Source organism: Oryctolagus cuniculus, chromosome 7 (genome assembly GCF_964237555.1).
Source record: "Oryctolagus cuniculus chromosome 7, mOryCun1.1, whole genome shotgun sequence".
In the NCBI taxonomy this organism is placed as follows: Eukaryota; Metazoa; Chordata; class Mammalia; order Lagomorpha; family Leporidae; genus Oryctolagus; species Oryctolagus cuniculus.
This window is the reverse complement of record NC_091438.1, coordinates 82,456,311-82,471,607: the sequence shown is the minus strand read 5'-3', so window position 1 is coordinate 82,471,607 and position 15,297 is coordinate 82,456,311. Positions and strand designations below refer to the sequence as shown.

The 15,297-nt window shown below is 40.3% G+C and overlaps 1 long non-coding RNA gene across 1 annotated transcript in view; it reads right to left on the bottom strand.

Moving 5' to 3' along the window:
• Positions 1 to 542: 542 nt before the first annotated feature.
• Positions 543 to 15,297, bottom strand: part of LOC127493422 (uncharacterized) — a 158,092-nt gene continuing 143,337 nt past the window's right edge. The window contains exon 4 of the long non-coding RNA XR_007923548.2: positions 543 to 672. This is a non-coding gene — a long non-coding RNA (uncharacterized lncRNA). The remainder of the gene's footprint in view (positions 673 to 15,297) is intronic.

The following is a 15,297-nucleotide window of genomic DNA, read 5'->3' as shown; positions in this document are numbered from 1 at the left end:
AGAAAGTGTGTTCAATTATCGAGTCACAGAGATTTTTTTTTTTTTTTTTTTTTTGAAAAATCAGGAGCTCAAATTCCTTGGGGAAGAAATGTTCCCAAATTCAAACAAGTGACTCAAAGTAGAAGTAACAGAGTTGCTCTTCCTACATCAAACTGCTCTCCCAGTTTGTGCCTAACAGCTCTGGGGCTAATACAGAACCAGGATCCCCAGCTCTCTGCTGTGGCCAGGGAGTGCAGTGGAGGATGGCCCAGGTGCTTGGGCCCTGCACCCCATGGGAGACCAGGAAAAGCACCTGGCTCCTGGCTCCTGCCATCGGATCAGCGCGGTGCGCCGGCCGCAGCGCGCCGGCCGCGGCGGCCATTGGAGGGTGAACCAACGGCAAAAGGAAGACCTTTCTCTCTGTCTCTCTCTCTCACTGTCCACTCTGCCTGTAAAAAAAAAAAAAAAAAAAAAAAAAAAAAAAAAAAAAAAAAAAAAAAAAAACAAAAAAAAACAGGATCCAAGCTTCTCCAAGAAGCATGCTATTGTATGCTGTTTCTCACCTTCATCGGAAAGATTCCTTGTTCCACAAATACAAATTTGTCCATTGCCTTTTCTCAGTACCCTCATGGTTGCAAGTGCTTTCTCCTCCCTGTAACACTGGATATTGTGAATGTCCTTATTTCTGCTTTTCTTTTTATGAAAAAGAAGAAGAAATGGTGAAACATAACATGCTTGTGCCCATAAAACTGAATTGAAATTGGTAATAAATGGCCTATCAAACATTACTTCCATTTGCTAGCGCAGCACCTAATGACTGACAATTTCCTCATCTTTATTCTCAAACCAACTCAATGGCGTTAGTGTTCTGTGTACTGTGTGATAGAAAGACAAGTCGAGAATTTGCTTTATTTGATTGTCAAACTGATTTCACAAGATTGGTGATTTGTATTCACACCTTGATATTCTTTGGAACTCATTTGGGGCCTCAGTTACACCAAACAGGGTGATCATACAAAAACGAAGAACTATTAACGTTTGTTGTGTCACTAGGTGTCCTCAACATTCCATAGAACAGACTGGAATTTTGTCAGTTAAATTTCTTAAGTCATCCTTGAAACTTTTTGCATAGGCTTGTATTTTGTGATTTCTCCATTTTCTTTCCTATGCCAACCCTTTTGAAAAAAGAAAACTCATTAATGTTTAATCAGAATATTTTCAGCTATTTATCTAACAAAGGATTAATATCTAGAATATATCAGGAACTCAACAAAACTCAACAACTAAAAAACAATGAATCCAATAAAGAAATGACCAAAGGACCTGAATAGACAGTTCTCAAAGCAGAAATACAAATGGCCAACAGATATATTTGAAAAATGCTCAGAATCACTAGCTATTAGGGAATTGTAAATCAAAATCACAGTGAGCTAGCACCTCACCTCAGTTAGAATGACTATCATCAAAACTATAGAAAGTAGCAAAAGCTGGCAAGGATATGAACAAAGGGGAACTCTTATACACTGTTGATGGAGATAAAAATTAGTAAGCCACTAAGGAAAACCATATAGATTTCTTCAGAATCCAGAAATAGAACTGCCATATGGTCCAGCGATCCCACTACTTGGTATACACCCAAAAGCTATGCACTCACAGTATCAGAGAAATTCCTGCTCTGCCACATTTATAGTAGCACTGTTCACAATAATCAACACTTGAAACCAGCCGAGGTATGCATCATCAGGTGAATGGATAAAGAAAATGTGCTACACATACACAATGGGACACCAATCAGTCAAAAAAAAGAATGAAATCTTGTCACTTGCAGCAAAATGGATGGAACTAGAGAACACCATGTTAAGTGAAGTAAGTCAGAGCCAGAAAGACAAATACTGCCATGTTCTTACACTTACACAGAGGCTTAAAAAAAAAAAAAACTCAATATGAACACAGAATGTTGCTCACTAAAGGCTGGGAAGGGTGGAGGGGTAGAGGGAGGTTGGGTGTGGTTTTATGGATTATGAGAAATATACTAACATAAGCTGCTAATAATAGGGGAACCTGAGTGTAGGGGTGTAGGGTATATGGGAACACTTTGTACAACTCGGTCATTTTTGTTTTGTAAACTTAAAACTAGTCTGAAATAAAAAGATAAAATAAATAAATAAAAGTCTGATATAATTCAGCAGTGAAAAAATAATAATTCTGAATAGAGTGTTTCCAACTCTTACTCTCCATGCCCACAGTCCTGCTGGGTCAAATTGGTCAAGGATGTCTCTTCTTTGGAGTCCTTTTGGGGGCCCTCCAGAATACAAGGCTCTTTTTGGGAAGATGGAAAATTTGGTATGGGAAGTTCTGAGTATATGAAAAGGGCATTTGGTGCATCCCTTATCTCCACTATTCTACACCTTTGCTTGCAAAGTACAAAGCAAAAGGAAGAACTTCCAAGAACACAGGAACCTAGCATTCTTTATCCACCACCCTATTCCTGGTGCACAGAATATTGCCTGAGGACTTGCTGGATGCTCATTAACGATGTACCCAATAAGTGAAAAGTGAAATTTGAATGTGCGGTCTTTCAGGAAATTATGACTATCCCAAATGGAAAGACAGGATTCTCGATACCTTAGGATCACCACAGTGCAAGTGTTTGGAATGATTACAACAGTTTCACACTGTCTCCTCTCCACTTTCCCATAGCTATTCCTATATAGATGTTTGTGGTCATAAAATCATACGTGTCTATTTTACATTATTGAGGCATTACCATCTAGGCATCTAGCTGCAAGGAAGCAAGGAACCAAGGATAACTGAAGGGAATAGTTCAATCAATTACCAAGTCTTTTCCATTATTTTTATTTAACATCATTAAAATCCATCACTTCCTTTCACTTCTTGCAAGCCAGATCACCTACTGGATCAAGCCAGGACCACTTTGGCTACATTCCGACCACAATCTTTTTTTTTTTTTTTTTTTTTTTTTGACAGGCAGAGTGGACAGTGAGAGAGAGAGAGAGACAGAGAGAAAGGTCTTCCTTTGCTGTTGGTTCACCCTCCAATGGCCGCTGCAGCCGGCGCACCACGCTGATCCGATGGCAGGAGCCAGGTACTTCTCCTCGTCTCCCATGGGGTGCAGGGCCCAAGCACTTGGGCCATCCTCCACTGCACCCCCTGGCCACAGCAGAGAGCTGGCCTGGAAGAGGGGCAACTGGGACAGAATCCGGCGCTCCGACCAGGACTAGAACCCAGTGTGCCAGCGCCGCAAGGCGGAGGATTAGCCTAGTGAGCCGCGGCGCCGGCCTTTACCACAATCTTTTAATCAGGGCCCACCACTCTAACCCTCACCCACTTCATTTTCTATTTAGCAACCAAAGCAATATATCATTAAAACAGGACTCTGATCACTTTGTTCTCCTATATAATATCATACAGGAGCTTCTCATTGTCTTCTATAATTTCCAAACTCTCTAAAATGGCTCATTTAGACTTCCATAACCTGGTCCCCACTTATCTAGCCAAGCCCATTTCTTAAAATACACATGCTAAATGCTTTGTTCCAATCACACTGAATTTCTTGAAGTTATTGGAACATCCATGTTCTTTTCTCCTTTGGATCTTGATATGTGTCACTCCTTCTGTCTGGAACTCTCAGTCTTGGCCCCATCCTGCCTGGGGAGTTCTTAGTTACCCTTCAAACCTCAAGTTGGAAATAAGCCACATCTTCGTTGATCCTATAGCCACAGGTATGGGCTTTTCCATAGATTTTATATTTTGAAATTGTATTTGTCTATTTTCTTGCCTTTCTTCTCCCCTACATTGTAATAGATCATGTATAATTTCACTTTATTTTTAAAGATTTGTTTTTATTTATTTGAAAGACAGAGTTACAGAGAGAGGTAGAGACAGAGAGAGAGGTCTTTCCATCCTCTGGTTCACTCCCCAGATGGCCACAACTGCCAGAGCTGTGCCGATCCAAAGCCAGGAGGCAGGAGCTTCTTCCTGGTCTCTAATGCAGGTACAGGGGCCCAAGGTCTTGGGTCATCTTCTGCTGCTTTCCCAAGCCATAGCAGAAAGCTGGACTTGAAGAAGAGCAGCCGGGACATGAACCAGCGCCCATATGGGATGTCAGTGCTTCAGGCCAGGGCGTTAACCTGCTGCACCACAGCGCCGGCCCTAAAATTTCACTTTATTAAGAAGCAGAGCATTAAGTAATCAGTAAAGATGAATATACTGGTTTGTGGTCCTTAAGCCAATGGCAGGGAAACATGAAGAAGTCAGAAGAAGGGGGTGGGGTGTTTGGCACAGGTGTGACATTGCTTAGGGCACCTGCATCTCATATCAGAGTGTCTGGGCCCAAGTCCTCGCTCCATTTCTTTCCAGCTGCCTATTAATAAGCACCCTGGGAAGTAGTACAGTCCTTCAGTCCCTGACACACACAAATGAGAGACTCAGATTGAATTCCAAGTGCCTAGCATTGGCCTGGTCCAGTCCCAGCTGTCGTGCAAATTTAGGGGGTAAACCAGTGGATGGAAGATCTCTTCCTCTCTGTCAAATAAATTTTTTAAATAAATAAATAAAAATTTTAAATTCAGAAACAGCCAGTAGTGTTAAAATATGAGATGATGTTGCAAATTAGAAACAGGCAATGGGGTCTAGCAATTAGAAAGTCATTGGTAATCGTAGCGAGTCCCGCTTCACCGGATGAGAAGTGAGTGGAAACTGAGAGAGAAATAGTGCGCTTGCGCTGTGTGAGAAAGTGTGCTGTGAAACACGGTTTCCAAAGAACTTGATAGTTCAGGAGAATGTCTAAACTCCTTTTCCTGGCAGAAAGAGCCAAACTTTGGCCCAACAAGTTGAGTTGGACCTGATTTAAATGAGGAGCACTTAAAAGGTACAATGAGGGAAACGCACAAGAACAGAAACTGAGAAACTGATCTCCTAAGGCAAAGTAAAGAACCAGATACAGAGCAGAGATGCAGAGCTGGGAGCTGATGGCCGGTGAAAGAGTTAACTGTGCACAAAGGGGCAAAGGTAGCTGGGACAAGAGCTGGCAGGTGGTTGAGGCAGTCATAGATGGTGAAGATGAGCCTTGATCTCATCTGCAGGCTGAAGAGAGGAAACCAGAGAAGAGGTAAAGCAAGGAATGTGCATCTAGAGAGGAGGCCAGATGATGACGAACCTGAAAGGTTTCTGTTGGAATGAGGAAAAACCCTCTTTGTTCAAGACTGAGGGAGAAATATGAAACGATGTGTTGTGCTTCCACAAGTGAGGCTGAGGGTAGAAGTAAGGAAGGTCCAAGAACTCTTCTCAGAGCTGCTATATTCTCTGTAAATTACAAAGCAAGGCCAAAGCTGAGAACCACGGATGAGAAGCATGGCACAAGTTTAAAGATTTCCAACAGCTGCCTCAAGAGGACTCACAGAGGGAGTCGTCCAGGGACAAGTAACAGGGTTGCCAAGCTGCACTGAGAGCCCAGCCAAAGTCAGATAATTAAAGAATAATGATGATTTTCCTGAATCTTAATTTCCATACACATACAGAAAATCTTGTCCTGCTTACACATGTTCCTAGTTCCACCAAAGAAAGAAACTGAGTTTGAAAGGAAACCTGACTGCATTTTTTAATAATTTCCATATTAAGGTTTTGCAAGTATCTGTGGTTTATTTCCAAATGTTGGAAAGTGAAGCATTTTTGTAAATCACAACCACATGTATTTTATGCTTGTGTATGTGTCTCTACCTTTTTACATTTGGTTACAAAAAAAAATTACAGGTTGTCGGGGGGAAGCATCAGCCAACAGGGTTTTGTGGATCACACAGCCCCATGCAATTAAGGCGCCATTGTTAATTTCCAAATTGTCATAATCCATTTGAGAATTCAAGACAATTCAAAAAACAATTATGACTGAATGAAAAGTGAATTGGGCAATCAACTGAGATGAAATTCAGTCCACAGAAACAAAACGTTGAGGAAAAAAAGCTTAGAATCTGGGAAGAATGAAAGGCATATGGAAGTGACTGATTGTGCAGGGATGGTCTTTAAAGGCCAAGGTTCCCTGACAAGAAGGTGGCAGGGGTTGTCTTAGACTGCAAAAGATTTTGCTGTTTTGCTAAGTGCAGCAGATTTGGCTTTTTCGTTTTTAAGTTGCATAATAAAAATGTGGACGCCTACACAGATGCACACAGACATAGCTGCGTGTTGTTTACCTAAGACTATCATATAGCAGCAAATAAACACCAGTCCCCACAGACATGACAGAGCAGCTTGCCGCAAGAAAGAACTCCACTTGCTTATTCTGATTCTGTGAAGGAAGATTAATTTACAATGCAGCTACATGTACGACTTTACCCTAAATCAGCACATTCAAATAATCACAGCCTACATCTTTTAGCTTTTGAATTCGAATTAATTGTAGGTAGTAGGATCATCTTCATCATCAAATAAACTCAAAACACCCTAGACTACTCCTAGAAAACTACATCAATGTCTCCTGAGTGAATTTTCTTAATCTCACATTCTACATAAGCAAATAGGTGCATGTAGAGGAGTCAAATCTTACACTATGACTCCTGTGATTTTAAATTCTTCCTGACAAATCTTTGTTTTCCTCTAAGCCATTTCCTCTTTGTCCAAAGAGCCTGGGGCTTTTTAAAGACATAAGCTAAGACTCATCTGCAGTCTGACACCTTCCTCGATAAATCACATCCCATCATGATCTTCCTCATGGTTTGAATTCCCTCGGAATTCATTCATTGGTTCACTCACTCACTCATGCACCCTGTGCATCTACCACCTGGGGTGGGCACAGAATCAAGTTCAGTATTACCCTTGTCATCAAAGTGCACTTACACTGTGCCTCCTTAGGGCCTTGGACATAAACTAGGCACCATAAATTTTACAGAAAGTCATGTATTTAATTACTGGGTTCTTTTAAAAGATCTTAACACAACTGACTGTCAAAAACAAACTTTAGTACAGCAGCAGTCACACAAAATAAAAGGAAATAATCAAGTAATAAAAGAAGAAAAAACTATATCAGAACTCTTCACTGAGTTTCTAACAATTAAAAAAGAGATAATAAAGGATCATGAAGTGCCCATTCTCCAGCAAAAGAAATGCTGTTACTAAAAACTGATTCTAGGCTGAGCAAGGGTGTCAAACACATGGCAGTGTTGGTGCCACTGATACAACCTCAGAATCATTCTGACTACAGCATTCCAGTAAGCAATCACTGATTCTTCAGAATTGTCACTTAAAATAAATCTTTCACATTTTCACTTGCATAAATGATGTTCTTTCCCTTGAGAAGTTTGTCTGTTGAAAATAATAATAGGGGCTGGCACCGTGGCGCTGTAGGTTAATCCTCTGCCTGCAGCACTGGCATCCCAAATGGGCGCCGGTTCTAGTCCTAGCTGCTCCTCTTCCAATCCGGCTCTCTGCTGTGGCCTGGGAGAGCAGTGGAAGATAGCCCAAGTCCTTGGGCCCCTGTACCTGCATGGGAGACTGGGAAGAAGCTCCTGGCTCCTGGCCATTTGGGGAGTGAATCAACGGAGGGAAGACCTTTCTCTCTGTCTCTCCCTCTTACTGTCTGTAACTCTACCTCTCAAATAAATAAATAAAATCTTTTTTTAAAAAAGAAAATAATAATAAAGGATACTCTCCAAAAAATATAGGCTATTTTAGAGCTAAACTGTGAAGTCCTAATTTTTTCTTATGCTTTTTTGTACCCCAGCTGCATGGAGTGTTGTCCTTGCCCAGAATGGATGCATAAAAACCTTTGCTGGGTTAATTTATATTAGCAATATGAATTCAGGGATGGGAGACCTGGGTAGTGAGAAATCTGCCTTGCAGAAGAAGAACTGAAACTAAGCCTTGAAATAATGAGTGTTTGTTGAATGAGTGAACTGAGACCTTGAATCGACTTTTGTTGTCAAAGATGTATTCACTTATTTAAAAGTCAGAGCTACAGAGAGAGGGAGAGACAGAGAGAAAGAGATCTCGCATCCGCTGGTTCACTCCAAAAGCTAGGAGTTGGCCAGGCCAGAGCCAGGAGCCAGGAGCTACATCCAGGTCTCCCATGTGGGTGGCAGGATCAGAGGTGGAGTAGCTGGGACTCGAACCAGTGCCAATATGGGATGCTGGAATCACAGGCAGCAGCTTTATTTGCTACGCCACAACACAGGCCCCATCATAACTAAACTTTGTGTTTTTTTTTTTTTTTTAATTTTTTTTTGACAGGCAGAGTGGACAGTAAGAGAGAGACAGAGAAAAAGGTCTTCCTTTTGCCGTTGGTTCACCCTCCAATGGCCACTGTGGCCAGCGCGCTGCAGTCGGCACACCGCACCAATCCAAAGCCAGGAGCCAGGTGCTTCTCTTGGTTTCCCACGCAGGTGCAGGGCCTAAGCACGTGGGCCATCCTCCACTGCACTCCCTGGCCACAGCAGAGAGCTGGACTGGAAGAGGGGCAACTGGGACAGAATCCGGCGCCCCGACCGGGACTAGAACCTGGTGTGCCGGCGCCGCTAGGTGGAGGATTAGCCTATTGAGCCACGGCGGCAGCCATACTCACTAAACTTTGAATCTACGTTCTTGCTTAGTGGCTTCTACACCTAACATACATTTTCTCAGTATTCCTTTGTTGATTTGATTTATCTTGAACCCTGCATTAGACTTTTGGTCTTTAATATGTTAAAAATCCAAAGCTATGAACCCAATTTATTAGCCTTTATTAGCTGGCAACTTAAGGAGCTGGGGGCATTCTTTTGACGCCCTCAACTTTATCTTCCTGAGATCCAAACAGGTTTTGTGTCTTCTAACAAGTGAGTTTAAGAGTTCAAGGAGCAAAAATGCCATTTTAATTGCATCGATAATCCACTCCACATCACCTATTAGATTTTTGTGCTAAATGATCCTTTCAGCTTTCATTAAAAAAAAAAATTCATTCTCATTTCTCTCCTGTTGCTGGTAGAAGTGGAAATACACAAAAGCCTATATGCTGGAGACCCCTCCCAAATCAGTAAGTACTCAAAATTGTGTGCAAAATATGAATAAAATATTGATTTCATTAAAAATGTTAAGGACTACTTAATTCAAAAACATTTTATATGTTTGCATATTTATTTCTAAATTTGCATATTTGTTTGCATATAACTTGTAAAGATGAATGTTAATTATACTTTAAAATCATTTATAAATTGTAACTAAGAATGTTGTATGAATTTTTAAAACTGCCAAATTCTCAAGTACCACTAATTATAAAGTGTCATATAAAGCACAGTGAAGCAGACCTCATATTGAAAAAATATTGAGATCTTGACAAATAGAACAGCAGAATTATTAACTGTGCTTGCTGATGAAATGATACCTCAGGCAAGTGAAACTTAAGTGACACTCTGCTTTTCCAAAGCATCCATTTACCTTCCCTGAATTATGATGAGAAGCTCAAGCTCCAAACCAGACAAATATTTTACCCGCTGCTTCCACTTTACACCACGCTTAAACATAGGCTCCTAAGAATCATCCCACATTTTTGTTGTATGTATTCTGCAAATGACAAAGGGTGAAGAGGAAGCACAACAAGCAAGCCACTGCAGCAGCACCCAGTGTTGGATGAGCGGAGCTGAGAAGATCTGACTGTGCACTAATTGGATTTGTAAAGTGATTCAGAGTAATTTAAAAAGCATTTACACAAGGTCAGATCTGAACTGGTTTCCAAAAAGAACCAAAGAGAAGAATGAAATGTCCATGTAATTACACTGGACATGTAGATCTAACACTGTATCTATTAAATTGGGCATGAAATTGGACTTTTAAAAAGTACTGTAGGTCTTACACTATAAATCTCCAGACAATTTTCTGTATTTTTGATAAAATGCTTAATTATCTTAAACAGAGATATGCCATAGAAAATAACTATTGCTCATGTGTTATTTCTCCTAAATTAGCAACTACTGGGAATCAATTTCTTTTTAAAAAATGTTAAAGAGTTGCAAGGGCTAGCATTGTGGCATGGTGGATTAAGCCACTGCCTGTAACATGGGCATCCCATATGGGCTCTGGTTCGAGTCCCAGGGGCTCCAGTTCCTATCCAGCTGTCTGCTAATGTCCTTGGGTCCTTGCATCCACGAGAGAGACCTAGATGGTGTTCCAGTCTCCTGGCCTCAACCTGGCCCAGCTTCTGCCATTATGGCTATTTGGTGAGAGAATCAGCAAATGGAAGATCTTTTTCTCTCTCCTCTCTGTCTTCCCCTCTCTGTGTAACTCTGCTTTTCAAATAAATAAACCTTTTTTAAGCATTTTTAAGAGTTGCAACATATTGAAAACTGGCTAACTTGGTTTCAGCTCACTCTAGAATCTTCTACAGTCTTGCCAATAGAAACAGATATTAGTACCACGTTCTCCTCCTCCACCACCACCACCATGCCCCTTGCCTCTATTAATTTAGGGTTGATTTGTAAATGTCTTACTCCAGGAAATAATTAATGCTAAATTATTCCATGTTGTTACATTATCAGCGTCCTATCTCAATCCATACTAATATAATTAGAGATAAAGTTGACACTGAAATAACAAGTAGCTCTTAAAGTTCCATGCATGTTAAGTAGCATTTACTGTGCTGGCAGAACAGAACTTAGATCTCAAAAATAATTTGATATTAAAAGACAAAAGTAAACAAATTAGATTGTAAGTTTGTTTTTTCCCCCTGGGTCTTAATCAGCCCTAGTAAACCTTGCATTATACTCTTCAAATCTGCGTTAATCAGAATTTAGGTATTGAAAGCCAAAAGGAAAAAAATTGTCTCCCTCTGGTGGGGAATAAGACAAGTTTTTGTTTTCCTGTTCTTTTTTGTCTTTTAAATGTGTGTTTCCTACAACCAATTTCAGCTAAGTTTCACGGTGTCCTAAAAGAGGACCCGACCCTTGAATTATTAGAATTGATCATCTTCTGAGCAGATTTTATTATATTCTTGACGTAGTCAACACTCAGAAAATCCAGATTCAAAAATCATTTTTACTTCTTTGACCATTTTTTTTCCTGAATAAAGTAAAAGGATAGGAGAAGGAAAATACAAAAAAAGCATTGAGAAGTAGAAAGCTTTTCATTTACATGAAATATGCAACTTGTGTAGTTTGAAACTTGTGCCTCTGAATAAGCAGTCTGAGAAGATTGTAGAGGACCCCTCTTGCCTCTGCCAGGCTTCCTGGCCTCTCCTTTTTCTGTGACCCTGGAGCACTTTCCTGCTGCCACCATTACATCGCCTCTTGTCTTACAACGCAATTTTTTATGTGTGTAAGGGGACTTAAAGATGTGTGTGGAAAAAGGAATTAAAAGATGTTTATTTCGGTGCAAAATAGTTTGAAATCCATGAATAGTTTTTTCATAATACACATTTTCCCAAACTTTCTGAAGTCTTCTTGCATCCACCACAATTTCTTTACCCATTCATCCATCTACAGACACTTATGTTGTTTCTATGTCTTGGCTATTGTGAAAAATGCTGCAATAAACATGGGAGTGCAGATATCTTTATGAAGTGGTGATTTCATTTCCTTTGGGAATACGCCCAGAAGAAGGATTGCTGGATCATATGGTAGCTCTATTTTTAATTTCTTTAGAAATCTCCATGCTGTTTTCCATATTGGCTATACCAATCTACATTCCCATCAGCAGTGCACAAGAGTTCTTTTTTCTTCACACTCTTGTCAACATTTATCTTTCGACTTTTTGGTAATAGCCATCTTAACTACTGGGAAGTGGTATCTCTTAGTGGTTTTGATTTGCATTGCCCTGATCCTAACGATGTTGAAAACATTTTCATACACCTGCTGACCAATGTTTCTGTCTTCTTTGGAGATATGTCTGTTCAGGTCTTTGGCCAACTTTTTAATCAGCATATTTGTTTTCACACTATTGTTTTTTGTACAAGTTCTTAGTGAAAGTTGTATGATACCTCATTGTCAGCTAAATGTTTTGTAAATGCTTTTCTCAATCCATAGGCTGATGTTCCATTTTGTTGATAATTAATTTCCTTGAATAAAATATTTTAGTTTGACAGGGTCCAATTTATTTCTTTCTGTTTGTGTGGCTTGAGCTTTTGGTGTGATACTCAAAACACTGTTGTCAAAGCTAATGTCCAAGAGTTCTCCTGTGTTTTCTTCTAGAATGTTTATGGTTTCTAGTCTTACATTTAAGTCTTCTGTTAACGTTTATTTTATTTGAAAGGCAGAGTTACAAAGAGGGTAGGAGAAACAGAGAGAGAGGTCTTCCATCCGCTAGTTCACTCCCCAAATGGCCGCAATGGCCAGAGCTGGGCTGATCCAAAGCGAGGAGAAGGAGCTTCTTCCGGGTCTCCAACATGGGTGCAGGGGCCCAAGCACTTAGGCCTCTTCCACTGCTTTCCCAGGTGCATTAGCAGGGAGCTGGCTTGGAAGTAGAGTAGCTGAGACTCTAACCAGAGCCCATATGGTATGCTGGCATCACAGGCATCAGCTTAACCCACAATGCAAGCCCCTCTTCTATTGATTTTGAATTGATTAATTCTTCTTAGCCATGAGTGTCAGCTACCTTTCCATTCATTTGTGTCTTCTTTAATTTATTTTGTCAATGTTTTTTAGTTTTTAGTGCTAAGCTATGGAAAGACATTCTGACTGAGACAGATAACAAGTAAGCAAACAATTTTTTAACATTGTGTATAGCTAGTAATCTGTGCTGTGAAGGAAGAAAATAAGGTAACAGAGGATGAGTTATATTAATTTGCATTTAATCAGAATACAAATTTTATACTCAGTGGGGGAATTGAGGAAACTTTATTAAAAGGACTGTTCAAAAGGTGTGAACAATATTAAGTTAAAGCGGTTAAGGGAAAATGAAGCATCTTAAAAATAGTAAAAGTGGGGAGCCATTACTACCCCTAAGCCTGAATGCACAGAGGAAAATAGCACTTAATAGAACCCAAAGAAAGAGCTATAGTTGAAGGAAAGGGTCTTCCAACAGGAACTGTGGCTTTCAAAGGTGAACACAGGCACAAATGACTGCCAGTCCAGGTCCACAAGGTCAAATATATGCTTTGATCTCACTGTCCTCCTTCCTGCCCGTACCCCATCAGGTGTCCCACTGGCCAAACCCAACCAACAGACATCAATGGGGCCTTATTACGTTATCCCTATAAAGCAGGTTTCTGGAGCAGGTGGAAAGGAAAATGGAGGACATCTTTAGAGAGAATTATTTGGCTATGCAATGTTGGAAGAGGTAACATTGGAGCTAAAATCCAGATACTTTTTTAAAAACAGAGGCCACAGCAACTAGAGGTTTTGAGGCAGGAAAAAACCTTGGTGGGCTAACGGTAGAGCTTACTAGATATGTGATGCTGTGCCAGTCACTTCACATTTCAAACCACATCAGTAAAATGGAAAAATTAGACTATGATGATCTCTAAGCTCCCTTTCATCTTGAACCACTTGGGATTTTCTGAATTTCATGATTCCGCCCATCCTGTTATCCCTCCATGATGTATGAATGTAAACTGATGTTTATAAATTAGGGCCTGCCTAGATTTTCTGAGAGTTGACAGCCCTGTAAGTGAGGAAAATGGGAAAATTTTTAAACTGTTTTTACTGATCTTAGCCCATGGAGTTGAAGGAAAATCTCTGGCCTGTATGAAAGTACATTAAGAGACTTGGCTCATGTCACAACCGAATCTGACACCTCTTCACAGAAAATGGTTTAATTAAAATTATCCCAGTGTATGCTTTACTCCCTTGGAGTATTTTACCAATGACTCTTTTCTAATCTTCAATTGAAACTATTTACAAATTACAATTTAAAGTGAGAAGAGGGAAAAGTAAAATGACATGGTTCATCTTTTTTCTTACAACTAACAGATCAGATACAAATGAGATGCACCCTGTTAAATTAATATTCCCATCTCAACTAATTCTTGGGTGGGAACAAGTTCAACATTTAGCTGATCCACATAACTGAACATTGAAAAATATAAGTTATTGAACTATTTATCTATTAACTAAATTAAAATTCATTTACTTTTCCTTTTAATTTTTTTTTTTTTTGACAGGCAGAGTGGATAGTGAGAGAGAGAGACAGAGAGAAAAGTTTCCTTTTGCCGTTGGTTCACCCTCCAATGGCTGCCATGGCTGGCGCACTGCAGCCAGCACACCGTGCTGATCCGAAGGCAGGAGCCAGGTGCTTCTCCTGGTCTCCCATGGGGTGCAGGGCCCAAGCACCTGGGCCATCCTCCACTGCCCTCCCTGGCCACAGAACCCGGTGTGCCGGCGCCACTAGGTGGAGGATTAGCCTATTGAGCCGTGGCGCCGGCCAATTATTTGGTTTTGATGGAGACTGTCCTGTACCTGGAATCCTATGTAACAGTTCCGAATGCAACGATAGAAGAGGTAGACATTCGCCAGACAAAACTTTATTCATTATTGACTTTATTCAATATTGACTTACTAAATTCTGGGCACCAAGATTTGTGTGTTAAATAGTGAAAAAGAGCCAACCAGAACCAGTTCTCCTTACGCTAATCAGTCTAGTGGGATCTGCCACCACCAGATGTCACTAACTCCATCCTTCACCATTCACAGCCTCTATGAGCATGGGATCATCTTTCTAACAGTGAAAGGTTTCCTGGTCATCCAAGTTTGTTCAAAAACAGGTAATTTTTGGCGTTTAAAAAAATTGAAAATTCAGAATTTTTTGATACACTGTTATAATATTCATCATAATACTCTCTACAAACATTTGAGAGAAAGTAGCACATCCATTTGGGAGAGACACTATTTTGCCATGGACAATATTTCAGGAGCCTATGAAGTTCTGGTTCTCTTGCCCTGGAACCTAACTCCTCCCCCAGAGATCTTTGGACTTTAGGTACAGATGCTGTGCTGAATAATGATGACCTAAAACTAGACTCCGACATTTACAGTGCCAGTGCACTCGCTATGTTATGCCGTAAGCGTGTCTTCAAATGTCAATCTCTAGAAATGTTACCTTCCTGCCGCTAAACTCTCACAGCGTTAGGAAAACAATGTTCAACGGTTTTAGTTATGGCTTTTTCCATTTCCCAGACATAACTGCATGGGAGCAGCAGGAGGGCAGGACTTTTCAAGGAAATGCTACCCTTCTACCACAAAGATTATCATATATACATATATGATAATCTATATATATAAGTCAGGTGTTTCTCTGTCTTACCTAATCTGTCCCTGCCCTTACAATAAATTTCTCATTGTCTCAGATAAATGGAATTCCATTTGATCTATGTCACTGGTATGGCAGACATGCTCAGAAATGTCTAAATTT